We start from the raw sequence: 26467 nt of genomic DNA on the forward strand, positions 1-26467 counted from the left end.
GCCAATGCCAAAATTTCATACCAGTTACCTCGGACATGTAGTTTTAATGGAGAACTACATATCCCAGAATCTGTACTGGAACTAGCAGCTCCACAATGGAGAGGAGGCAGTAAGAGTGGAGTATAGAGCATGCCTTTTTTATTGTCACTACTGCCACTATCATTGCCGTATATTGCCACCACTGCCATTTGTTACTCTCACATTATCACAATTGCCTGTTTGTTGCTTGTGTATTGGGGTTCATTTACTAAAACTGGAGAGTGGTAAATCCGGTGCAGCTGTGCATAAAAAACAGTCATCTTTTTTTGTCAATGCTTAATTGAACAAGCTGAACATAGAAGCTGATTGGCTATCATGCAGAACTGCACCAGATTTTGCACACTTCAGTTTTAGTAAATCAACCCCTTTGTCACTATTATCTTTGGACCCATTATTTAAACCCCTCCTACTTTTAAGTGCAATTTGATCACTTTCAGCATTATTAGCCCCACCCACCCTTTCTCCAACCTCATTCTCAGGAATTCCAATTAGTACAAATTTCCAGTTATGGTAACAGGGCAACAAAAAGACCACTACTGTGGGGTAAGTGGGTTACTTCGTTTACACACTGATGCTTGACTTAAATGGCCTGAATAACAAAGGTTGTAAGTTTGTTCAATGGGCAATCAGTTTCCGGCAATGCCGTACGAACACCTTGCCCTGATTTATGGCAACATATGTAAAGCTGCAACCCAGAAAAATCAACTACTGCTAAGCCATGCTTGTACAAATGTGCCCGTTTGTGTGGAAGCTATAGGAAATGAAAAGTGCACAATGAAAAAAATTGTTTTGTTTCATTTCAGATTTATTCGTTAAGTAAATCTTTTTTTTTCATCATATACGTTATGTCAGAATGATTCATTTTTAAAATTTGCTCAGTATATTTGGATTCCTTTTGTATTTTGTTCCGAATTGATTCTTGATTTTGGAAGTTATTTTGGAAGATTGTCTATATTAATTTTAATGTGTCATTTTTATTTATTTTAATGTGTCAGTTTGTTATTTCAGGAGATTACTTTTGCACTAGTCATCCTTGCTAGTCCAAACTACAAAGTGAAATGGAATAAGCTGATTGGATGATATTGACTGGAGTAACAAATATAATGAATGGAACAAAATTAAAGTCATTTTTTAAAATTAAAATAACAAACATGTTATATTCACCTGCTCTGTGCAATGGTATTACACAAAGTGTCTCCGATGCTTCTCTTCTCAGTTCCACCAATGGCGATTTTGGCTCCTACTCTTCTTTATGTGTCCCCATAGCAGGCAGCTTGCTATGGAGGCACACAGTGTCTGAGTGCTCCCAAGCTGTGTGTCTATGGACTTTCACAGCGGAATTTATCCCAGCCCCCACTTCCTCCTCACTGCATTTGATTGACAGCAGCAGGAGCAATTGACATTAAGGTAAAAAACGTTTTAGCTTTAGTACCACTTTAATTTTGGATTAATTTGTTATGTTGTGATTCAGAGATTCTGAATCAGATTAAGATCCACCTCCATCTCACCCAAAAACACAACTAGGAATCATCTTATTTCCATTTATACTTTACTGTATTTATTGCAATATGTTTCCATTTCATATATACAGCACTGCATTTCTTCTTTATTTTTTTAAAGATATGTTTATTAGGTTTTCCATATTTAAATCCAAACAACATACATATATATAAAAGACATACGCCCAGAAGGGCTACAAGTAGGCAAAAAACTTGTAGAAGGCTTTGTAAAAAGATGAATTGTGCATAGTTAGAGAAACATAAGAGAACAAAGTATACAGCAAGGTTGGATCAGTTGTTCCCTAGGAGTGGAAGCCAGTTCGTAAAAACAAAAGCTGTACTCTGAGCTGTCTGATAACATGGGGCTTACAATTTGCAATTATTGGCTACTGGATATTAGTTATAGATCTGAGGTCCCCTGAGGGAGAAGAAGAGAGGAAAGGGTACGGGCCGGCCAATCAGCCATATTGGGCGCTTGAAGTTTATTATTATTATTATTATTACTTCGAGTTTATATAGCGCCAAAGGGTTTGCTCAGCGCTGTACAATAGAGGGGGGGACAATACATGGCACAGTACAACAACAACAAACAACGTACGAGGGGTAAGAGGGCCCTACTCTTTTGAGCTTACAATCTAGGAGGGAGGGGGTAAAGGTACAGTAGGAAGTGGCTGAGGGGAATGAGGGGTGGGAGGAAAGAGGGAGACTGGCCGTTAGGTGAGGGTGGGGCCAGTCTCCCTCTAAGTTTACCTAGAGAATTTGTGAGTTCAGCTTTCAGGTACCAATTAGAGCAGCGAATCGGTTGCATGTGGGATGCTAATTCAGCTGGTGAAAAAGAGTGTTCCATGAAACACCTCCATCTGGTGATGAAGTGGTGGGAGGTTTTGAAGTTTTGAGCAATAGTGTGCAGCTTTTCCATGTTAAAAAGACTATTGAGAGCCTGTTTCACTGCATATTTTTATAATAAAAATTGTTAATGCAAATTAAAACATGAAATTAATCCAAATCAATTTGAATGATTCGTTATGTCGTTATTTTATTCCGGATACTTAAAACATTAACAAAAGGCCCAAACTATCAAATCATGTCATCCGAATTAAACAAATGAATTGGTTGTTTCATTATAATTTATTTTGCGTACTCTGAAATTTGTTACTATTGTGATTGAGAAATTTGGATACATCTAAATCTCTGAATAACAAAAATTTTGTCCGAATTTTGATTTGTAACTAAACAAATCACACATGCCTAGTTGGCAGGCATTTTAACAATTCAGGCCTCATGATGTAATGAGATCCTTTATGTACCATGGATAATGGTATGGTGTTGGAAAAATGCTCAGTTCCCTGGCTACTGTTAAGTTAGGTCAAAATGGAAACTATTGACACTGTAAGCTAGGCAAATCTCCTATGCAACAACTTAGATTTCCATTGCTTTCATATGCAGAGATCACTGGTAATGTCACTATTATGATCAATATGGAATGCTGAGAGTATAGAACTGATTTACTTAATGAGAATTTCACTGTAATGAATAAAGCAAAGCTGCTGCCATGTCAATCAGTCAGTTATGAGCAGGGCAATATAGAGTTCTCTGTACACATACATGGGAATTTAAAGGGACCCCCTATCACCTCCTTAATAAACCTGACTACATTAATGACATCTCTCAAGGAAACCTAATAAAATTAAATGTAGGGATTATTTTTTTATTATTATTATTATACAGTATTTACATAGCACCAACATTTTGTGCAGTGCTTTACAATGTGAGTGAGAACAGTACAGTTACATTACAATTGAATACAGGAGGAATCAGAGGGCACTGCTTGTTAGAGTTTACAATATAAAAGGGGAGGGTCAAGTGATACAAAAGGTAATAACTGCGGGGAATGGAGAAAATGCATGTTTGTTATGGAGAAAGGATAGGCTTCGCTGAAGAGAAAAGTTTTCAGGGATCACCTAAAAGTGGACAGAGTAGGAGATAGTTGAACAGATTGGGGTAGGGAATTCCATAGGATGGAAGAGGCTTGGGAGAAGTCCTGCAGGTGAGTATGGGAGGAGGTGACAGGGGAACTAGAGAGCAGGAGGTCTTGGAAGGAATGAAGAGAGCAATTTGGTTGGTATTTTGAGATGTAAAGGTAAGCCAATGAGGAGGGAGTTGCAGTAGTCGAGGTGAGAGATAACCTGGGAGGGAATTAGGAGCTTTGTGGTGTCATTGGTTAGGAAGGGGTGTATTTTGGAGATGTTGTGGAGGTTGAGACGGAAAGCTTTGGAAAGTGATTGGATGTGGGACCAAAATCAGACTTCAGAGTCCAAAATTACACCTAGCACCCTGGAATCTGCCTTTTTCTTCTTGTTTTTCCCCAATCGCCACTGGGTCAGAAATCCCTACAAAAAAAGTAAGGAGGCTGTTATTTTCATTCATTTTCTGTGCTGACCCACTGATGATGCCTGCTCCAAATCTTGCACATGCGTACAAGCACTATATGAGATCTGGAGCAGTTTGTTAAAAATGTATATTCCCCAAGATGCCATGAGATTTTGCATAATTTTGTTCAGCTGCACGATGTAGTGCAATTGATGATGTAGATGCAAGGCCTTGGCAGTGACTATGTCACTAGTGCCTCTGAATTCCAAGAATTGGAATAAAAAAAAATGTAAATACACAAATAAATCTTTCCTTTTATGTATGAGTTGAAGTTGTTTATAGTCCAGCGTGCAGAGTTGCATGAACCTAGGCTTTTTCAGCTTTGGGAGGGGGGGTCCTCTTTAAGGTGAACATAGCTTCACTTTAATAATTATGTGAGCTATCTGTATTTTTAGTAACCATCCCCAGTGTCTCAGCATTATGGCACTGCATGGAAAAGTAGGTGCTGTATACTCCTTCATTTTAATAATTATTGACATTGTTAAGGTAAAGTGACATTCTTGACAACTGTAATGACACAGCATATAACAAATGGAAAGCAGAAGCTGGAAATAGGACTATAACAAGTGTATTTAGTAAAGAAGTAAAAAGAAGAACAGAGAATGTGTATGGGAACGTATTCCATAGTAACCAATCAGATTTCAATTTACTTGGGTCAGTACCGTTAAGAAATGATATACTGTAATGGTTGCTAGGGCTTGTTGTACGTTGCACCATTTTGATTTAATTAGGCTTGTATGATTCAGGAGATACAAACACATGTATATGTAAAGATTTTATATATATATATATATATATATATAATATAACTATCTAAAAAATATAAAATACTACAATAATATATAATAAACATATAAATATGTATAAATATAAAAAATTGCATCAAATTATTATAATCCACAACACTAGAATTTATACAGATAAAGGTGTTTTAGAATTTCTTATGCTTGGAAGGCAAGATGAACTATAGCAATTAAAGGAAAACTGCCTTTTTTTCAAATCAGTGCTACAATGAACTCACTTATTGAAGCTGAAATTCAGATAGAAATACCATGCATTTTGTAAAGTTAATTTTAGACCTTTGTGCAAGATAGTCCCCTTTTGATAAAGAGATTACCACCTGCAGAGTAACCTTACATTGAATGTGTAAGTAGCATCAACTCTCAGTCTCTCAGTCTCTTGCATTCCTTTTGACTATGACCAGTGGCAGCTATGCATGTGATTTTCCCAGCCACCAGTCCCCTCCATAGTTCTTAGTAGAATTGAGTGACAATGTAAATATATTGCCAATCACTGTAGTGGGAAAAGCCAGGCATCTCAAACTCCCTGATTGATTGATTGATTGATTGATTGATTGATTGATAGGACAAGAGTCTCTTGGTCTGTCCCATCCAACATGATGTAATGGTTTGACTGATGAACCAGAAGTCTCTTCGTCCATCACACCCATCCACACAGTATGCCACCCATTTACAACTTCAATGCCTATTCCATGATGGGAATTGTAGTTTCTCATAATGGCACTGCACAGAGAGCCTATGTGATATATCTACCTTCATGATATATCCTGGCCCCATGCCTCTTTCTAATTGTGCCAGTTTTTTCATCAATAGAATAATGAAGTCACACATTTATTGAAGGTATTTATCTGCTGAATCGTGAAGTTGTATTGAAAAAAGATAAACAGCTTTCATATGTACATACAGTATCTAATGGCAATAACAGAACCCCTTTACATATATCCCAGAGTACAGATTTAAATCAGCACTACAAATGCTATACTCTTTTTCTACATATATTAAGTTTTTGCCAAAATGGTGGCTGCATACATCATAACTAAGTGACCATCCAGGCTCCTGTAGAGGGATGAGTATATAGGAAGTACTATCCTGTGCTGAGTGTATAATTTCAGCATCTGACAAGATGCACATGCAGGAGTTATGTCATCCTCACACAACCAATGAAGGAGGCAAAATACCCTAAACCCGGAACAAAACCAAATAAAAATGCTAAGACCAGTGAAAGAGCTCCCAGATGTTCCATAGTTGGAGAGTACATGAGTATAGCACCTCTGTAAGATAGGTAGACCATAGCAAAATCCTATTTGATGAGTGAAAAAAGGCAAAGCATTTTTATATTGCTGATTTAATAAGTGTTCTAGGCTCATTAAAATATTATTTTTAAAATAAAGGTGCAGTTGTCCTGCAAGATTGTTCAAATGTTAAAATGATCTCATAAAATGCAGCACTATATTATAGTATAGGGGGCAACCTACTGTATGATCTAAAAGACTCATGGAAACTGGAAGCCAACATCAACACTCCACATTTCACATGATACCTAAAAATCTGCATAAGAATGTGGAAACCTGGATCAGTAAAATCATTTCCAGTATATGGATTATTTAAATCAATTTGCATTATACAAAATGTAAAAATGTATGGCAGGGACACAAAAATAAATTATGCTGTAATTAAATATACAATGAGATGTTATTGAGTTCTTTGGAAAATGTTACAATTTGAGTCATTAGCATGTTGTCTATAAAACATTCAGTAACTGCACACATTTGTAGCTATACCACTTGAACAACTCAAGTATGGGAACAACTATCACTCATTAGTTACAGCAATCCTTAAAGTGTTACTAAACCCACAACAGTAAAATCAGTCTGTATATGCAGTAAAGTATGCTTGATACTCACTGTGGAACCTAAGGGGTTAATCCTCTACATTGTGTAAAAAGGCTGTTTGATCCTGACTTCTCTGATTCTCCCCTTCTTCCAGTGCCCCCCTCTTATCTCCTGATAAGACATATTGTGTAGGGTCACTCTACACATGTCTCAGTTTGGTGTGTATTGCTAGAGAGGTTTTTTTTTTTTTTCTTGGGAGAGTGTATGTGATCAGCACAGGGCCAATCAGCATTGTCCAAACAGAGGGTCAGGAATTCTGCATCCTCCTAGAGCTGAAAGAAAACTCCTCCTACAAGCTTTAAGCAGTGCTCTGCTGGACACTGATAGAAGTCACAAGACTGCGCTAACTGATGATGAGAAAAGGTATTTAGCAGTTTATATTTAATAACATAATTGCATTTCCACATTCTGTGTACTGTGGGAGACCAGATATAGTGAATGAAGGGTCCTGAGTTTAAGGAGCCTCTCCATGCATTAAATAAGAAAATATGCAATATATACTGTTTTCTAAGTGCACTCAGTGCCACCCTCCTTCCCCCATTATGCAAAATGTATAATATACTGTATGTCAAACATGCTTTAAAGCTGAACTCTAGGCAGATATAAAAGGCACAGATGAAATTAGCTTTGTAACCAGTAAGCCTAGATTCATATATATACAAGCACATTTGAGCTCTCATGTCACTGGTACAGCAGCCCATTCATTTCAATAGCCTACTGTACCCACGAGAAACGTGGGGAAAGAAGTCGATTACCCTCTTTTAAACATGAGCCTTGTGGAACTGCATAGTGCTGTAAGCCCATGCAGTTTCATGTGCAAGAAAATCTATGCAGATGCTGATGCATTGGAGTGCCAGTTAGAGTTAATGGCACCCCAGTGTACCTGCTAAAGAGCAGCATGTTTTTGTGTGGGCTGGAAACATGCATGATTGTGCATGCATTCCCAACTTTCACATACAGTATTCAAACCTAGTCTACTATATCATTAAATATGTTTTTATATGCAAGAAGTGTAAGAACTTGAATCTGACTTAATATCAGTCTCAAGCAGTCTACTGTACATTTTGTACAGCAGAGCTTAGGAAAGGTGAGGAAGAAGCACCACAAAGATGCATGCAGTGGTGGAGATAGGAGGAGAGAACAGAGTAATAGAGATGAGCTTTTCAATGTTCAGCCTCTCTATTTATTCCATTGGTATATACATACAGACCTGTATATGTTACTTGAAGCACTAAAAGTAAAACCTTTTTAAAATTCTGAATAGAATAAACAAGCGTTATAACCCGTGTCAGTTTGGAGTTTTTTGCCATCTGTGTTCCATTGGGTAGATTTCTCTTCACATCTTGTCCCATTGCCAGGAAATGAAAGAACATTTCTCCAAAGTGCAAGAATACTGGGTTGTTATCTGGGTCACTAGAACTAGTGTCCCACTGGAAGATTTCCCTTCTATTCCTGAGAACCCAAAATGTGGGATTTTGTTTCACTTTCATGTTTGATGATAAACTTAACCATAACAAATAGAGAGGGAGAATCTCCTTAAGGCCCCTTTCAGACAAGGCAGACCTGTCAGTGGATCCACCTGCTCAGCGGGGGATCTCTCCTCTAATCCCCGCTGAGCAGGTGGATGACAGGTCTGTGTTCGCTCCGCTGCTGCAGAGTGGACACAGACACAGCCAACTGTCTTCTAAAAGGTGGTCAGATGGAAACGGACTGCCTATCCATTTCCACCCGACTGTCATCCGTTCCGATTCATCAGACAGATGGGGCACGGATCCACATCTGTCTGTTTTTTGGCATACAGGATCGGATCAGATGCACTTGTCCACTGACACCTGCCGATCCATAGAGGTCTATGGATGGTCCGATCTGTTCCACCTGAAAAACTAACAGATGGACCCCATAGAGCCGACAGTGTGAAGGGGGCCTTAAGGGGCACAGACAACAATAAAAACCTAAGTGGTGTTCTAATATTTCAATACCTTATCCAAAACAAAAAAAAAAAGTTTGGCCTTTAGGCATACTTTCATTTGCTTGTAAATGCAAAAGCAGTAAAATTGGTGATTACACACCTGGCACTACCACTAAGGATATTGTAAAACTTTTCATCGTTAATTTATTGTGCCTTTCATGAGGGCTTTTATTTACAGTCAGAGGACCGCTCTGTCCCCTATTCTCCACACAACTTGGAAGGCTAGGAGATGAAAATGCAGAAGGTGCTCGGAAACCACTGTAATGATATGGTTGGAGTTATGGCACCACTGTCAATCAAACACTCTTACCAGTCCCAGTAGACTCCATTCACACAGTGACTCATTCTGTTATTACAATTCACAACAAGGCAGGTCGGTCCCATTCACCAACCTGGCCACCAATACAGCACTATTGCATTCTGCCAGCAGGGAGACTTCCTCGTCGGCAGAATAAAATGATCAGTGCTACCAACTATAGCCAGTGGCGCAGATCATTCACAAAAACCCTGACAGGCTGGTTGTCCAGAAATCACTCAAGAGATCAACTTCTGTGCAACCAACCTGCCCATAGATGGATCAAATTTTGTCAGGTCCCTACTAAACTGGCCAAACTTTGATCCATCTCTGGCCGGCTTAAGCTATAGACACCAAAAGCATACACCCAAGCAATGGCAACACTGCAGACAATAGATGATCCTGAAGATCATTACCACCACTAACCAGTAAGAAGTCACTGGAAGCATCAGTGGGTATTTTCATATAAAGTCAATGTATAAAGAAAAAAGCCACACAATATTTTACACATTTATTATAGAGAATATTTTTGGGGGATTTACTGACACTACAACTTCAGCAGAAAAAATGTCTCCTGTCCATCCAGACAAGGCTGAGCCCTGTTACAGATCTGTGTAAATCTCAGGACTGGATGGAAAGAAATACCAGTCCTTTGGCAGATAAAACATCTCTTAAGTATGTAATTCATCTGTGTACTTCTCTGTTTGCCTTTAGTTCAGCTTTAAAGCGGTAATAAACACAGCTTGATGGCTTGTTCCTACAGGTAAGCTTATAATGAAGCTTACCTGCAGGTACAAGGAATATCTCCTAAACATGCATCGTTTAGGAGATATTCACTACTTCTGCAGCCTGTGACGTCACTGAGTATGCCATCCATTCAGAAAGCTGTGGCTATCACAGCTCCTGTGACCATGAACGGAAGTGACAATATTGTGGCTTGACCATTCAAACAGCCGGAGCCCACAAACCCGGAAGAAAGACCAGGTGAAAATGGAAACCTCTGCAGAGGTGCCACCAAGCCACCGGAGGACTTTACTTTAAGGTAAGTCTTTCATAATGATCTAGTATGTGATGCATACTAGCACATTATGCCCTTTACTTGTAAGAGAAAGGTTTTTTTTTTTTTCCAAACTTTACTACAGCTTTAAATGTGTTACACTTGCAAGGACATCTTTGAATAAAAGAACAGCTTTTTTTCTTAATATCAGGAAGGGTTAACAAGCAGCATTGTATAACAAGCCTCAAAAATCCAATTACATTTTTACCCACAACAATGAGAAATAGCCTTATAGGCTGTCAGTGTAGATATAATTATAAATGATTCCAGGAAATGTTAGCTATGCCATAACTGAAAATAACAATGGAAATGCCACCCTGCACTCTGGAATATAAGTCTGGAAACTGCATGCCATTATTAATAAAATCCACATACAGTAGATTTAAAAAACGCATTCTTGTATCTCTCATTATAGCACTCTACCAATTGTTTTATCTTTCCTTGGTGAGCTCAAGGATACTCTTGCTCCCGTAAGAACATAGTGGTTTAACAAGCGCATAAAACCAAAAAAAAAGAAAAAGAAAAAAAAGCTCTGTAAGGTGAAATAGAACTGTATTAAAGCATGCTTCACACTGAAGGCAATAAATACAGTACTGCAGCTAAAGTCCTATTCTGATGCCTGAAGGATGGGGAACAAGAGGCAAGCATCATACATATATAGACCGCAAGCAACACATTGCAGGTATTTGCAGTTTAACAGGAATATAAGACTTCAGCTGAAAGATCTATATAGAAACAATATATATGAAGATGGCAGCAATGTATGCTACATACTGTACACACAGTCTATAATATGGAATCTAGAGTATGGCACATGTTCTGATTTGCATTTCATACCATATTCCCCAGACTGTAAAAGCTGCTACTGTTTACATCACCAAACAAGGTTTAATCCTGGCCATTTTATTGGTAGTCCAAGTAAGCCTTGTTCTACAATAAGGTCTGTTCCATCTGCAGCATGCCAGTGCACTCATTTGAATGATAACCAGTGGCAAGACCCAGCAGTAAAAGCCTAACCTTCAGAAGCCTTCAGAAACACACTGCTCTCATTTCTAAAACCGACTACCATTGCTTTGAAATGTGCTTATAACGCAGGTTAGCAGTGCCATGATCTTTTTATGTTTTCTAAAATAACTTCACAATTCTACATTTCCCATGCTCAATTCAATTGTCTCTCACATACTTCTACAGCATTCACTCTGGCGAACTTAGTCTCTGGTTATTCCTTTCCTATTTTAGACATGTCATTAATCATGCTTGGGTAAAGATAGTATCCTTCATTATCACATTTAACATGGAATATCAGACAAAGAGCTCTTATGGGGCATCCATCTTTCAAAAGTGGACATAATTCTTCAAGGTATTGTAGCACCTGACATCTGCTCTTCCTCCATGTGCCATCTACATCTAAATGGACTAGTAGCCTATGCTATGTGCAACCCATAACATTCAAGAAGTTCTTCAGATTTTCATACATTGTAATTCAAAAATAAGCATCTCTCAATTAACATGAATTAAGCTTGGAAACTTAAGCTTGGAAATGGAGCAAGAAAGGTGTTAATTCAGATTACATTAAAAGTACATGCTTCGTCATTATCATTCACAGCTTGCAGCCATTTTAAGCTATAGAGGATCAAACTGTATCATGTCGATATGAGAAACAGAACAGGCTTTTGTCACCTTTACAACCTAAAAACTTTAGAAAATTTCAACTTGCCCTTAATCTATAAGATTAATCAAATTACATAGGAACCTTTTTCCAATGTCGTGTGGTGATTGTAATTTACTATGACTTGGTCTTCAACCAGAAAATCAAAAAGGTCTTCCAAAGTTGGCAGACTTTGCCTGGACAGACATGAGCATGTGTCCTGTCCAGAATTTCCATTTCATAGTGAATGGAGAAACACACAAGAAAACTTGTATTCTGGTTCTATACAGCCATTCCCATTCAAGACCCCTTTCAGTACCTCCCTTGCCCAACTTTATTGTTTGCAAACATTCTATGAAAACCCTGGCCTCAACATTGACCTTGACAAAGTCTGTGGGCTGATCTAGTCAATGGGACCTTTGTTAACTGTTACACATGCTATATTCTGGAGTTTGCAAGCTATGGATAAGGTGGTACACAAACCTGCATGCTTTTATTAGCTATCCTATGACCCCTAGAAAATCATATACTGGAAGAAAGCAGGTACTAAACGTGTGGCAGACAAATTAAGAATTGCAGCACAGTCTCATCTAGAAATCCTATTCTTCCTCCCACTCCCTCTGTCAATTGATCTTTTAGTCTTTTGGCATTCAACTTTAAAAGAAGTCATTTCTTTACTCCATTATTAGGTGCAGTCACAAATGCTGTTTTCGCCTCTAAGAGAAGGGAGACCCTTGTCTTATAACAATGCACCTTTCACCCTTTTGAGAATTGCAATGCATAATGCAACAAGGAGCAGAGTTGTTAGAGGAGATCCTGTCTTGTCCACACAGAACTTTACCATTGCAGTGCAACCTAATCATGGTCACTCCAGATGCTTTATACATTGTAGTATTGATCTCATTTTACTATTATTTTTCTGTATAGTCTAAACTTTTTTACCTATAAGTCAGAAACTGAACACATACTCTGGTAATGTTACAGTATTGTATGTGGAATGTTGCCTAGTTTTGCACCGCCATCACTATTATCTGCATAGAGTATTGAGGAGCTTTTGATGGGATCTCTGTTTTGCCAGTTGACAGCACTGCTGTAGTGGTTCTGATGGATCAGAGATTGAGCCTGGAACTGATTATGCCAGCCAGTCTTTTTGCTGTTCTTTTTCCTCCAACAGCTTGCAGCTATATAATCCTCCTGCAGAATCTGCAGAAATAATTGCATAGCAATCCATACCAATACACTTAATGCCATTTAACCTCCTGCTGAATAGGAAAAAAATGGCACACAAGAAGTGCTCAAATAGGTATATAGACATCCATGCAGGTTGCTGCAGCTTCTGTGATCAATGCACCAGATACTAATGATCACAATTAAATATATATACCCACATGCATCTTTTCTGCTATAAAAGCATATTAGACACCCAATCAATCTATAGCTAATCTGCTTTATATAGGCACCTTCTATTAACCCTTGCCATCCAAACAGATTGCAAAAAGCCCCGATACACACAGGCATGCTCTATAATCCAAAGGCAATATGATGTATGATAGTGATAGTATAAAGCAGTGTGCCCTGATCACATAAGACATGATCAAATGTTATCTGCAGTTGTCCATTTTCCAATCTGCTCTGGCATATTTAAGACTGCAGCAATGAGGGAGTCCCCTTTCCATCACAAGCACCCAAGTTTCAGTAGTTAGCCCACTGCATGCTTTTTTTTTTTTTTTTCTAGAGACAGAGAAGAATCTTACCCAGATCGTTCTTCCAAAATATTCTGCTGTTGGGTTCAGTCAGCAAGGTGATAGTTGGTCATCACAATGCTTACTCAGCAGATCCAACCTTTTTTTTATTCCTTGGATTTGGGGCTAGAAATAGGTGGATTTCTGCTGCTGCTGCTGCTTCTGCTAGCAATCAGTAAAAGGATCCCCATTCACAAGTGCCAAGTTCACCACCATATAGGATAATTCCATCTAGACGGAGGACGTAAGACCTGCAGCCTTCTTCCAGCTGTCAAAGTACCCAGTTACGTTTATCGTAGACGATCCAATCCAGGTGTGCATCAAAAGCATGAAAAAAAAAGAACTGGTATTATTAAAAAAAAAGACATAAAGAAGAGAGAGCAACAGAAGTCTGTTATCAACAGGGAGAGTGAGAGAGGAAAAATCCTTGCTGCATCTGTATCTTTTCAGAGCAAAGCCCTACTATACATATAAGATTTCTCCATTATCAAGATGCAGCCAGGGAAAAAAAAAGAAGCAGTGTATGTATATTTCACAAGTATCCTGCAATAACAGATCCAATGGGGTTTTCCTTGAGCTGTACCGCTATGTGAAAGAACTCCTGCTGTTTGAAAGGATGTCTCCTGGGTCCTAGCACTCCCAAATGAAGATGATGAAGAAGAAGGTGGTAAAAGAGAAAAGGAAAGGATTCAGATCAGTTGTGTTAGCTCCCGGATGATGCTAATCTCCAATACAGAGGACAAGAGCACAGCACACAAGGAAACTTGATTAACAGCCAGCATCCAGAAAACAAGGGACCAGAGAGGAAGGCAGAGAGGGAGGTAATAGAGAGACAGAGATAGACAGAAAAAAAAGGGGGGAGAAACTGCAATACATAAATGAATCCAGTGTTTCAATAAGATCTCCTCATTTGATTGAATGCACTCTCGGAGCCTGCTGCAACTGCAAGTCATAAAAAAGATACCGTTACTGCCACCCAATGGATATTTCAGCACTAGCCAATCCTCCCTCCGGTTTAGAAGGCAGAATTAAAACAGGAAAGCCTTAGATGGAATGAAGAAAAGTGCCATGGATTAGCTGCTGCTCTGTTATAGCAAGTGCATTAAAGTATTTGTAAACACCATCACTAAAATCTCATATAAGATTTAAAATGCTAACATTTAAAGGCTAAGTTCACTTTTGCATAAAAAAAAACATTTATGCCTGTAAGAAAAGAAAAAAAAAAAGTACATGTATTTATTTATTTTAAACAGGCGCCTGCAAAGTATTGCACCCATGATCTGCTGATGTCAGGCACACACTGCTTACAGCTCTGTTGCTCATACCTCTGTATGGACTGTCATTTTCAGAGCCATAGGGAGTGAATGAACTACGAGCGTGCTGATCAACGTGCCCGCAAACCCATTGGAACTATAAGGCTCCATGCACACTGGGGTTGAAAAAAAAATGCCAGTTGCCTTGCCGTAGAGTGTTTTTTGTGTACATGTTTAGGCAAGTTTAGGAGTGGCAGATGCGCTTATTTATTTAGCGTTTTTCTGCCAGAAAGCTTCAATCAAAAATGCAAACCAGAAGTTTTTTAATTCCCACCTCTAAATGAGCTTTAAATATGCATCTAACTGTCCTAATGGATATGGAAACACAGGATAACATTGATCTGCTTCTACAGGCAAAAAACAAAGCAATTGTGAGGGACCCTAAGTCTGTGCCATGGTGGCAGACGGTATTTGCAGTTCATTCATGCACAGGAATCTGTAGAAAAGAATGACGAGACTGTGTGGGCGGAGCCCCAAAATATGGGGGGAACATGGAACATGTTCCAAAGGTAAACTTTGCCTTTAATACCAAAAGTTTTTTTCAAATGTCTAAATCTGCAGGGTCCATTCACATGGGCATGAATGCAGGTTTTTGCTGGCAGAGCTGATAAGGCTCCTGTAGAAAATGAGCATTTAAAGTACATGCACTTAGATACATTTAGATGTGTGGGTGGAGTCACGAAGATTTGCGCTACTTTTTAAAAGTGACAGCTAGTGCGGGGAGAACCCCCATCCACTTTTGAGGGGGGGGTTATCAGGAAGAGAGGAGGCAGGAGCTGATACAGGTTGCATGTTTCACCCCAAATATGGGTGGAACATGTTCCAAAGGTGAACTTTGCCTTTAATACCAAAAGTCTTTTCCAAATGTTTAAATCTGCAGGGTCCATTCACATGGGCATATGCAAATTCCCTGCATGAATGCAGGTTTTTGCTGGCAGAGCTGATAAGGTTCCTGTAGAAAATGTGCATTTAAAGTACTTGTGCTTAGATACATTCAGATGTGTGGGCTACGCGTTTACACTTGAACGTGTTCAGGTGTGTTTATGCGCCTTCGTGCAAAAAAATCTGCAGATCTGTGTAATCCTGGGCACAGAAGCACCCTATTTTTTCTTTAGCACAGCTAAGCGCAGTGCACATTTTCAAAGGTAGGTGCAGTTGTTTATATGGGCTCATTGATTGCAATACTGTAGTGCTGCATTTAGATGTACACAAAACTGTGCAGTGCGCATCTGCCCTTGTGAATGAGCCCTAAAGCTTTAAATTGGGCCGAAGGAAGAATAAAATCAACAGATTCATTCATCCATACAAACAAGGTGTATGGAGGATTCCCCCCTGCTGGAACATTGTATTCTGACAGCAGGATTTTCTCTGATCGACACATTTTTTCCAGCTCATCCTTTCAACACAGTGACTGCTGACAAAAAAAGTATGCATTATATATTTAAAAAAAAAACTGTGTAGAATGTGTAACAACAAGATCCTGATAACATTCCAAATATGCCTTGTGCCTAATATATCATCTCAGTCTCTTACCATATACTTAAGACTTCCATTTACATCGTCAAGTGCACACCATGTAATTCTTTAATTAAAAACATGCATCAAAGTGTTTTACCATGGTCCAACTCTTCCAGTGATTTCCACCACCATTCACATATGGCCCTCACCTCAGGATATTGGCCTAACAAGATGATTAAATCTAACAGTGTGTTTCCCCTTTAAGGGTTACTGGCTTCACTCCTCCTCTCTTGCTACTTCCTCAGTGGAAACAATATTCCATGGCTCAAAAACAAAAAAAAAAGACTTCATTGTGCATATAAAATGGTAATCTGCCTATTAAAAGTAAGGTAAAAATTCACATGCATTTGTGCACTATCCTGGTGCACTACAGTAAAATAGCTCTGTATCCACATAAACAAACACTGCTCTTAGCAGTGACAAGCAAAACAACCAGGGCACTTCCTATAGCAACGTCACCCAGCTCCGTCCAACGCATGTTGTCACATTACCACGTGACTTCTGGAGGGGGCTTTTCACTTTTCATATAATTTTACAGGTTATGTGGGAACACATATAGGGTTTTGCAGCAACCTAAAATTTAGTGTGCTTAGACTATTTATTTGGTATAACAAATAGCAAAAAGGGACAGCCACACAGGGATCAAAATTTCAGATGATCCCTGCCAAACCAGACAAATTTGGGCCTGTATATGTCCGACTTGAAGCCGGGTATACACTACTGGATTTTCAAATGAAACTTTTAAAATCAAGAATGTTTGTTTGGGTTTCTAATTATTAGTGGTATAAAAGCAATCTTAATTTTTAACCATAGTGGCAAGGAGATGCAAAGGAGCAGAATGGAAAACTTGTCACAAATGAATACATTTCCAACAGTGCAGGTGTGGTGAAGTCCATTTGTTCTAAAATCAAATTTCAAAAGCAAATAAAATGTTGAAGTACTTTTGAATAACATTCGGAAAGCTGTCGAACATACTGGGAATTTCATATGCATTTTCACTTGCAAATCTAATCTACTAGTGCATAGCCAGTTTAAGACACTCCTTACTGTAATTGCACAGTGCGGACTGGCCATTTGGAAACTCGGGCAAAGCCCGAGGGCCCGGGGTCAGTAGGGGGCCCCATGAGATGCCCCTGGTACCTTTTTCATAGGCTTTTTTGAGTTTGGGCAAGGACACAGGGGCCCCATGATCCCCTATTGCCCAGGGGCACCATGATTTGTGAGTCCGCCCCTAATTGCACTCCTGCCTCCTCCACACACAATGCAAGGATAACTGCCCTATATTGCATGTGATGACACCAAGAATCCAGCCACAGCCCGGAGTGTCAGGAAAAAAGACAACACTGGTACCTGCCAGAGCTGGGGTAAATGTGAGTAGTACCTACTTTTACCGCTTAGGCCCATTTCACTCATAGTGTGGTGACCTAAGTTTTATCGCACTGGAAGAATGCAGGTCACTGCTAGGACACACAGAAAGCAAATGTTTTCTACAGTATGTGTTCTATTCATACTGCAATAGTAAAAAAGAAAAGGGATAGCAGAACAAGACCGAGTGGCCCATCAAGTCTGCCTGTTTTTTTTTTGTGTGTTTTTTTTTGTGTTTTTTTTTTGTCTGTTTGGGTGTTGGGGTTTTTTTTTTATTTGAGAGGGTGGGGTTTCTTTCTTTGTTTTTTTGTAAACTTTTTTGTCTGAGTATAGATCTATGATTGTCCCAAGCATGTTTGAAGCTATTTACTGCTGACTGGCTCACTACCTCTGCTGAAAGTTTATTCCAAGCATCAACTACTCTTTCAGTAAAATAGTACTTTCTGAGATTAGTTTTGAACTTTCCTCCAGTTAGTTTATATAGTTCCATGTTCTTGATTTTGATTTCAGGTTGAAAATACTGCCCTCCTAAACCTTATTAACCCTCTGAGGTGTGGTACAGTTATATGTAATTAAATGCAGACATGCTGCATTGCATTGCAGCACACTGGACAAGATTTTATGTCACTGTACATCGGCATCATAAATAAAATGTCACTTTTGTTCACTTCAAATAAAGTTAATACAAAAATAGGGGAGCTCACTGTAGCTGGAATGGATAGGCACTGCACACTAAACCTCAGGCCCTGTTCAGTCTAATGTTGTGGGAACAAATGTTTCTGCTTGCAATTCTGAAACCGCCTTTTCATGTATTGCACATATGCACTTTTGTTGCCTTTTTGGGCTACAAGCTTAGCTTAAATCTTAATTGCGCAATTTGCTGTGATTACCACACAATCCTGACACATGACAGTCATGGTAGAATTGCACCACATTTGGGGTGCCCTTATGAATAATGGCACCCGAACGCACATTGCTCATTTTGCTGCATTTTGAAATCATGGGTAGAATTGAGATGATTCTGCCTATGATTCCAAGTCACCCAATCTGAACGGGTCCTTAGAATTATTGAACATTTAACTCTTGCAGACCATCCGATATACAAGGGGCCTTCAAAAAAGTTTCTGCACTTTTATATTTTCGTTGGAAATTGTGAGGGCGGGAGGAGTAGTAATTGGTTGTGTCTGAGATTGTCTTGTGACTAGTCTGTCTGGCAAGCCAGCTGGCCTTGCAGTCTTGCAAGAATTATAAGAGTTGTCACGTTTTTTTTGAAATTCTTAATAAATAGAGTTTAAAAGAGTGCAGAAACTTTTTGAAGACCTCTTGTATAATCTCGTATTTTCCTTTAGATCTAATAGATCTGCCATCAACAAGTAATACAAGAGCATTTTTTTATACTAATTAACCTCCCTAGCGGTCTGATTATGTCCATATTTCTGTGCTCAAAGCGGTACATTTTTTTGCATGGAAATATGTATTTTTTTTATTGTAGGCCTGTAATTTTTAGGAATAACTCACTGAAATCTGTCTGAACAAGAGTCCAATAAACATCCCGGGTATGATAAAATTTGAAACACGAAATCATAAATTATAATTTAATAAACAATCATAAAAAATAATAATGTAATAATAATAAATTTAATTCAATAATATAATCAAACCAAAAACACTGAAATTTGAAATGTAGCGCCAAGTTCGCACATCACTGAGCAAAGTCGCAGAATCGTTTTCAGTGTCTGATGACTAATTTCCCCACAAATCATTATCACTCAATTCTGCAAGTAGTTCTAATTTACTATCGCTGTTCTCTAGCTGGTCTAAAACCACTTTTGAGCTAAAGGGACGCTTTTGGACGCCATGGACGTTTCCCAGTTTCCAGGCAGAAAGAACAGTAAAATGCAGGCAGGGCACAGGACAAAGCACTAGAGACAAAATGTATGTGAAATGGTTTGATACAGTAATGTTTTACTATGTGATTTTAGTGTATTGAGTGACTGTCACTTTTCGTCATTTTCAAATTTCCCGCCGTTCCGTCCCCAGTACGTCCCGACGCTTGCAGGGGACGGAACCCAGATGACAGATGCTGGCATCCGCCGGATTACATTGCCGGGGGGACATCGCGGGAACGCAGGACAAGGTAAGTGAAGAACAGATCCCTATGCAGCGCCGCATGGTAAGCCCGAGTGTAGCTCGGGGTTACCGCTTTTGGTACTGAAACTTTACCCCGAGCTACACTCGGGAATACCGTCAGGGAGGTTAAAGTGGTTCTAAAGGCTGAAGGTTTTTTATCTTCATGCATTCTATGCATGAAGGTAAAAAACCTTCTGCGTGCTGCAGCCCCCCTAATACTCACCTAAGCCCCCTTTCAATCCAGTGATCTGCACTGGAGTCTCGGCTATCCCAGGATTCCCTCTTCTCATTGGCTGAGACAGAAGCCATTGGCCCCCACTGCTGTCAATCACAGCCAGTGAGCCAATGATATGAGAGAGGGGGCAGGGCCGAGCTGTGGCTTCGTGTGTGAATGGACACAGGGAGCAATGGGTGCCCCCATAGCAAGCTGCTTGCTGTGGGGCATCCAACAAGTGGGAGGGGCCAGGAAAGTATGAGGTAAAATAACACAGCAGGTAAGTATAGACATGTTTGTTATTTTTTTTCTTAAAGAAAAAAAAAAGCCTTTATAATCACTATAAATAGATTGTATAGGTTTGTCCTCATAGTATATAATTTTGGAAAATCTCATGAAGATTGTAGAGAGATTGTACAATCAGATTGTATAGTGTATGGGCATTTTTAAATTGTCCCTGCCATAAGGGTTCTTGTTCAGCACTGCTTGTTTTAGAGTAATGCAGGCCATAGATGGGTCGTTAATCGTCCGATTTTTCGGCCGAAAGAAAAATCGGCCGATTTTTGTACCGTTAGTGGATTAGTTCGTTGGCCGTTTTTCGGGTATTTTGCACTTTCAGATTATCGGTTATTTTGGGAAATTTGCGGCCGATTTGGACGATTGGACGATTTTCCCAGCAATGATGGCCAAATTGGACGATCGTTTTAACGATAAAAAAATCTGTGCATGAACTGTGACCTGCAAGGGACAGAAGTTATGGGGTGAACTTTGTGATTTAGTCAGACAATTTTTTTGGTGGTTGGTGGTAACGTTGGCCGAACGAACGACCGATTTTTCATTTATCGTTCGAAAAATCAGCCGATGTTCAACCCATCTATGGCCTGCATAGCAGGCCATACATTATGCAATTTTCTTGTACAATTTTCCTTTAGATTTATAAAAAACATATAATATGAGGTCAAACCTAAATGCTTCAATTTGCATGGAGTCAGGCAGACCCTTGCACTACATGTGCTCTGATGAAGAAGGGACGCCCTTCGAAACGCGTCATCCACACTCTGAGTGTCTACCCCTTATGATGGCGCTCGCGCAGGCTTCAGAATTCTAAAGTTCCTTTGAGGACTTACATGCTTGATTTAGTTTGTTGTTTGTGAGTATCATTCTGTATTCAATAAAATTTGGTTTACTGAGGTATTGCGCAAGCAGGGGCGGACTGACAACTCATGGGGCCCCTGGGCAATAGGGGATCATGGGGCCCCTGTGTCCTTGCCCAAACTCAAAAAAGCCTATGAAAAAGGTACCAGGGACATCTCATGGGGCCCCCTACTGACCCCAGGCCCTCGGGCAGTGCCCTAGTTTCCAAATGGTCAGTCCGCCCCTGTGCGCAAGGTTGGTGCGCTTTCTGTTTTGTTTCGTTTTGCAGCCTTGCACTACATAGTTAAAGGTAAATCTAAAGGAGATTAAACAAGAAAATTGTATAATGTATGGCCAGCTTTACAATGCTCATTCCCTGTCTTCCATTTATTTTCTCACACAGGCATCTTATAGAGACAACACACATTATGCAGGCAGGGTCCACTTTTATCACCATTGGAAAACCCACTCTGAGAAATGCCACCCAAACATTCCTGGAGTGTAAGAGTGTAGACATGAACAGGGGCGGACTGATAACTCATGGGGCCCCCGGGCAATAGGGGATCATGGGGCCCCTGTGTCCTTGCCCAAACTCAAAAAAGCCTATGAAAAAGGTACCAGGGGCATCTCATGGGGCCACCTACTGACCCTGGGCCCTCGGGCAGTGCCCGAGTTTCCAAATGGTCAGTCCGCCCCTGGACATGAAGTAACAGCTAAGTGCACGCAGGAGATTAACAGCACTGATATGCATTAAGGATACAATATGTGGTTTATTTCAAAAGCTAGCAATTGCTTATGCAATGCTTTAGCAAACTAAATGGCATTTAGCTAAGTGTGCCACTACACTGCTGTAGTTTTCTTAGTCAGTATAAACAGTGTATTAGAAAACACCTATTCAGAAGCAGGTTGTGTGTTACTGGAGCTATATTGATATTCTACTGTAATCCTGATCCTGCTTGATACATCAAATTTAAAGTGTATAGTTGCTATGGGATCTCTTCTTTGTTCCAACTGTCTATGAACTGTGTGGGAACATTTTATCTTTGTTCTCTTGTTAAATATTCGGAATCTGCTGCATATCAAACTAATTGTGTCAGGGATCAGTATGGCTTTGCTTATCACCAATAAAGACTGACGACAGCTGTAAGATGCCTCTAATTAGAATTTATAATAAGCGTTGCAAAACAAATCAGTTTCTTAATATTAGTGTTATTGTGTGAAAATTTTTTTTTTAAATGACATACTTTTTGCAGCCTTTTGTATAACGCTTGGATTGATGTAATGCATAAGTAAAAGCACAAGTCCATCCAGAAGTGATATTTTAGTTATTTATTATAGGTACTGATATAGTGCTGTCACTTTACGCAGCGCTTTACATATATATTGTACATTCATATCAGTCCTTAACCTCCTTGGCGGTATTCCCGAGTGTAGCTCGGGGTAGAATTTCTATACCAAGAACGGTAACCCCGAGCTACACTCGGGCTTACCATGCAGCGTTCTCTGGGGGTCCCTGCAGCACTTACCTTGTCCTTCGCTCCCACAATGGGTCCCCTGCAGCGTCCCCGCCCATCTCCTCCGGCGGATGCCGGCATCTGGCTTCCGTGTTCCGGTCCCTGTGACGTCGGAACGTTCGGGTGGCGGAACCTGTGGGAAATTTGAAATTTTTAAAAAATGACATTTTTGCTGTCATTGCTTTTTCACTGCATTTCACATACATTTTGTCCCTACTGCTTTGTCCTGCGCCCTGCCTGCATTTTGACTGTTCTTTCTGCCTGGAAACTTAGAAAAGTCCATGGCGGCCAAAAAGCGTCCCTTTACGTCAAAAGCGGTTTTAGAACAGCGATAGTAAATCAGAACCACTTGCAGAATTGAGTGATAATGATTTGTGGGGAAATTCGTCATCAGACACTGAAAACGATTTTGCGACTTTGCTCAGCGATGTGCGAATTTGCCTCTGTATTTCAAATTTCAGTGTTTTCGGTTTGATTATATTATTGAAATAAATGTATTATTATTATATTATTATTTTTTATGATTATTTATTAAATTATAATTTATGATTTCGTGTTTCAAGTTTTATCATATCCGGAATGTTTAATAGACTCTTTTTCGGATAGATTTCAGTGAGTTATTCCTAAAAATTACAGCCTACAATAAAAAACTACAGATTTCCATGCAAAAAAATGGTACCGCTTTCAGCACAAAAAATCGGAAAGAATCATACCGCCAAGGAGGTTAACCTTCAGGCGGTGTACAATCTAAGGTCCCTAACTTACATTCAGGGGCGGACTGACCATTTGGAAACTCGGGCACTGCCCGAGGGCCCGGAGTCAATAGAGGGCCCCAGAAGATGCCCCTAGTACCTGTTTCATAGGCTTTTTTGACTTTGGGCAAGGATTTAGGGGCCCAATGATCCCCTATTGCCCGGGGGCCCCATGAGTTGTCAGTCCGCCCCTGCTTACATTCATACATACACATACTAGGGCCAATTTAGACAGGAGCTAATTAACCTACCAGCATGTCTTTGGAGTGTGGGAGGAAACTGGAGTAAACCCATGCAGGCACAGGGAGAACATGCAGACTCCAGGCAGGTGGTGCCGTGGTTGGGATTGAACTGATGATCCTAGTACTGCCAGGCGGAAGTGCTAACCATTTAGGCACTGTGCTGCCTAGTTATAAGTGGTGTCTCAGGACAGAGTCATTCCTTGGCTCCTTGTGTCTTGTATAACCCAAGAGGGAGGCCTGCCTATTGTAATTACTGACTTATTGTGCTTGGGGGAGAATTGGAGTTCCTGCTCACCATTGCATACTCTAGTTCATGTTAAATTCTCCATAATGTAAAGCAAATATCAAATCCAGCAGAGGTGGGTAGACATTTGTTGTGGACACTCCATTATTTAAACACAAAGGTTTTTATTTACTGAAGCTAGTTCACTCAGAATCTTGTGCACTGCATAGAAACCAATCAGCTCCCAGGTTTTATTGCTAAAGCTTAACTGAACAAGCTGAGGTTAGAAGCTGATTGGCTACCATGCACAGGTGCACCAGATTCTGAGTGAACCAGATTTAGTAAATAAACCCCAAAGATCTCACCAATAGATTTCCCAAGAGCTTTTTGATCATGTTTGCCCATCAGCTTTTCAGGTGGACCTGATCAAAAGTTCCATGCAGGTCTATAGACTTTTGTCAGTTGTTTATATCCGTCCACCCCCGAGTATGTCTAGGTTCAAAATTAACGCTTGCTGACCAATTCCCGTAGCAATGCAGTGAGGAGGAAAACAGGGCAGAGCTCTGTCAATGTAAGCAACACAAACCTCTATCCTGTCAGCGGAAATGTGCCAGTTTTTGTTTCCCAGTTTTGTTTTTCATTTGATATGTTTTATAGCAGAAAGTAAAATACATTGTTTTTTTTTTTATTTTCTGTTATTTTTTTAATTTATAGCGCAAAAAATAAAAACCAAATGGTGATCAAATATCACCAAACGAAAGGAGGTCAAGAATGTGTCCTTTTCTGTTTTTTCGTTTTTGGACCTAATACTTACAAATCAGAGGTAGGCTGATGTAAATGGACACATCCAACCACCCAAACAGCCATCACAAGTCCACCACAGTCTGCATTCTGCTCTTATTCTGCAAGGGATCTATCTAAGGATTTTATGTTGATCAGAGCAGATTTTTCCCATGTTAAAGATGGTTATATAAGTTCAATAATTATGTAAAACCCCCCAGCCCCCTCCATAGCCCCTTAAATACACTAAGGACAACCATACACTTACATATTTCTTTTGTTTATAAATCTGATGACTCTTCTCTGCCAGCTATTGTATTCAGACAGTCCCAAGTACTGATTAGATGCAGTCACTGTTCAGTTTTCAACAAAGCTTCTTTGAAAAAAGTCAGTTGAATCCCACCCACAATGCTATTGTATTCTGATGGGGGAGGTGAGTGGTGAGCCTTCCCAGCCAGCAAAATGCAATGATTACTCCTAGTGGTTATAGCCTGTGGTAATTACAACATGCAGAAAAATCCAACATGCTGTTTGTACCCAAGTTGATTGATCGGTTGACTTGACTACAATCAGCCTGTTCATATATGGATTGAAATTTCAACTGGTCCCTGCTGAACCAGTCTAATTTTGATCCATGTATGGCTAGCTTTATAGGAACTGATAGATTAAAGTTAATTCAGCTGTGCAGAAAATTCATCAAGACGTACATTTGATAAATTGCAGTTTCCAGCATTTATCAAATTGCATGGGACTGGTGCTATTTTGCCAAGACCTTCCAGTGTTGATACCTCCCATCTAAGAACCTGAAAATGAAGCTGAATGATGCATATTAAGGTATGCTAGCTATGTTGTGGTGATCCACACTTTTAAATCAATATAGCACGAAGGTGCGTAAATTTCTTTTACCATGGTAACTGTTCAATTTGTAAGTTAGCTTAACTTGCCAAAAGTACAAATTAAAGGATAAGTTCACCTTTGTAAAAATATTTTTTGCAGGTAAAAAATGTGAAGTTATTATTTTTTTAACTAGGAGCCTGCAAAGCATTGCACCCGTAATCAGGAGGTCAGGGGTGCAATCTCGGGCTCTTGTCAACTGTCAGTATAGCTGTCTGCCCTTACCTTGTACGACATGCAGTTACTGAATGACAGGAAGCATCAATGAACTACCTAGCGTGTTTAAAGGCACCCTGATAGTTAGTTGAAAACTTCAAGCTGTCAGCCGCAAAGGTTGCCAGTACTTGTAGTTCTCCTATTCATAGATCTCTGTGAATTAATGACGCAGCCGGGTAAGCATAGCCCTGCACAGCCATGTTTTTTGTAAATTGTGACAGTGGGAGAGGATCCCCAGCCCTCTGTCACAACAGGAGATTGGGGGGTGCAGAAGTTGCTGTACCAGTAATATGTTGCATATTAACCACTTGCCTACCAGGCACTTATACCCCCTTATTTACCAGGCCAATTTTCAGCTTTCAGCGCTGCCGCACGTTGATTGACAATTGCGCGGTCATGCAACATTGTACCCATATGAAATTTTGATCATTTTTTTCTCACAAATAGAGCTTTCTTTTGGTGGTATTTAGTCGCCGCTGGGCACTTTACTTTTTGCGCTATAAATAAAAAAAGTGCAAAAAATTTGAAAAAAAACCAAACGTTTCTTTGTTTCTATTATAAAATTTTTCAAACAGGTATTTTTTCCCCTTCACTGATGTACGTTGATGAGGCAGCACTGATGGGCACTGATAGGCGGCACTGATGGGCACTGATAGGCGGCACTGATGGGCACTGATAGGCAGCACTAAAGGGCACTGATAGGCAGTACTAATGAGGTGGCACGGATAGGCGGCACTGATAGACAGCACTAATGAGGTGTCACGGACAGGCGGCACTAATATGCAGCACTGATAGGCGGCA

The 26467-nt window shown here is 39.8% G+C and overlaps 1 protein-coding gene across 1 annotated transcript in view; it reads right to left on the reverse strand.

Annotated features, from left to right (window-relative positions):
• IL1RAPL1 (interleukin 1 receptor accessory protein like 1) overlaps positions 1–14308 on the reverse strand; it is a 1773934-nt gene extending 1759626 nt beyond the window's left edge. Inside the window, exon 1 of the mRNA XM_089673890.1 lies at positions 13384–14308. The gene's annotated coding sequence lies outside the window, so the exon portion shown is untranslated. The remainder of the gene's footprint in view (positions 1–13383) is intronic.
• Between the last annotated feature and the right edge of the window lie 12159 nt (positions 14309–26467).

Source organism: Staurois parvus, unplaced genomic scaffold, assembly GCF_062004578.1.
Source record: "Staurois parvus isolate SC_StPar_1 unplaced genomic scaffold, SC_StPar_1.0 ptg000145l, whole genome shotgun sequence".
Lineage (NCBI taxonomy): Eukaryota > Metazoa > Chordata > Amphibia > Anura > Ranidae > Staurois > Staurois parvus.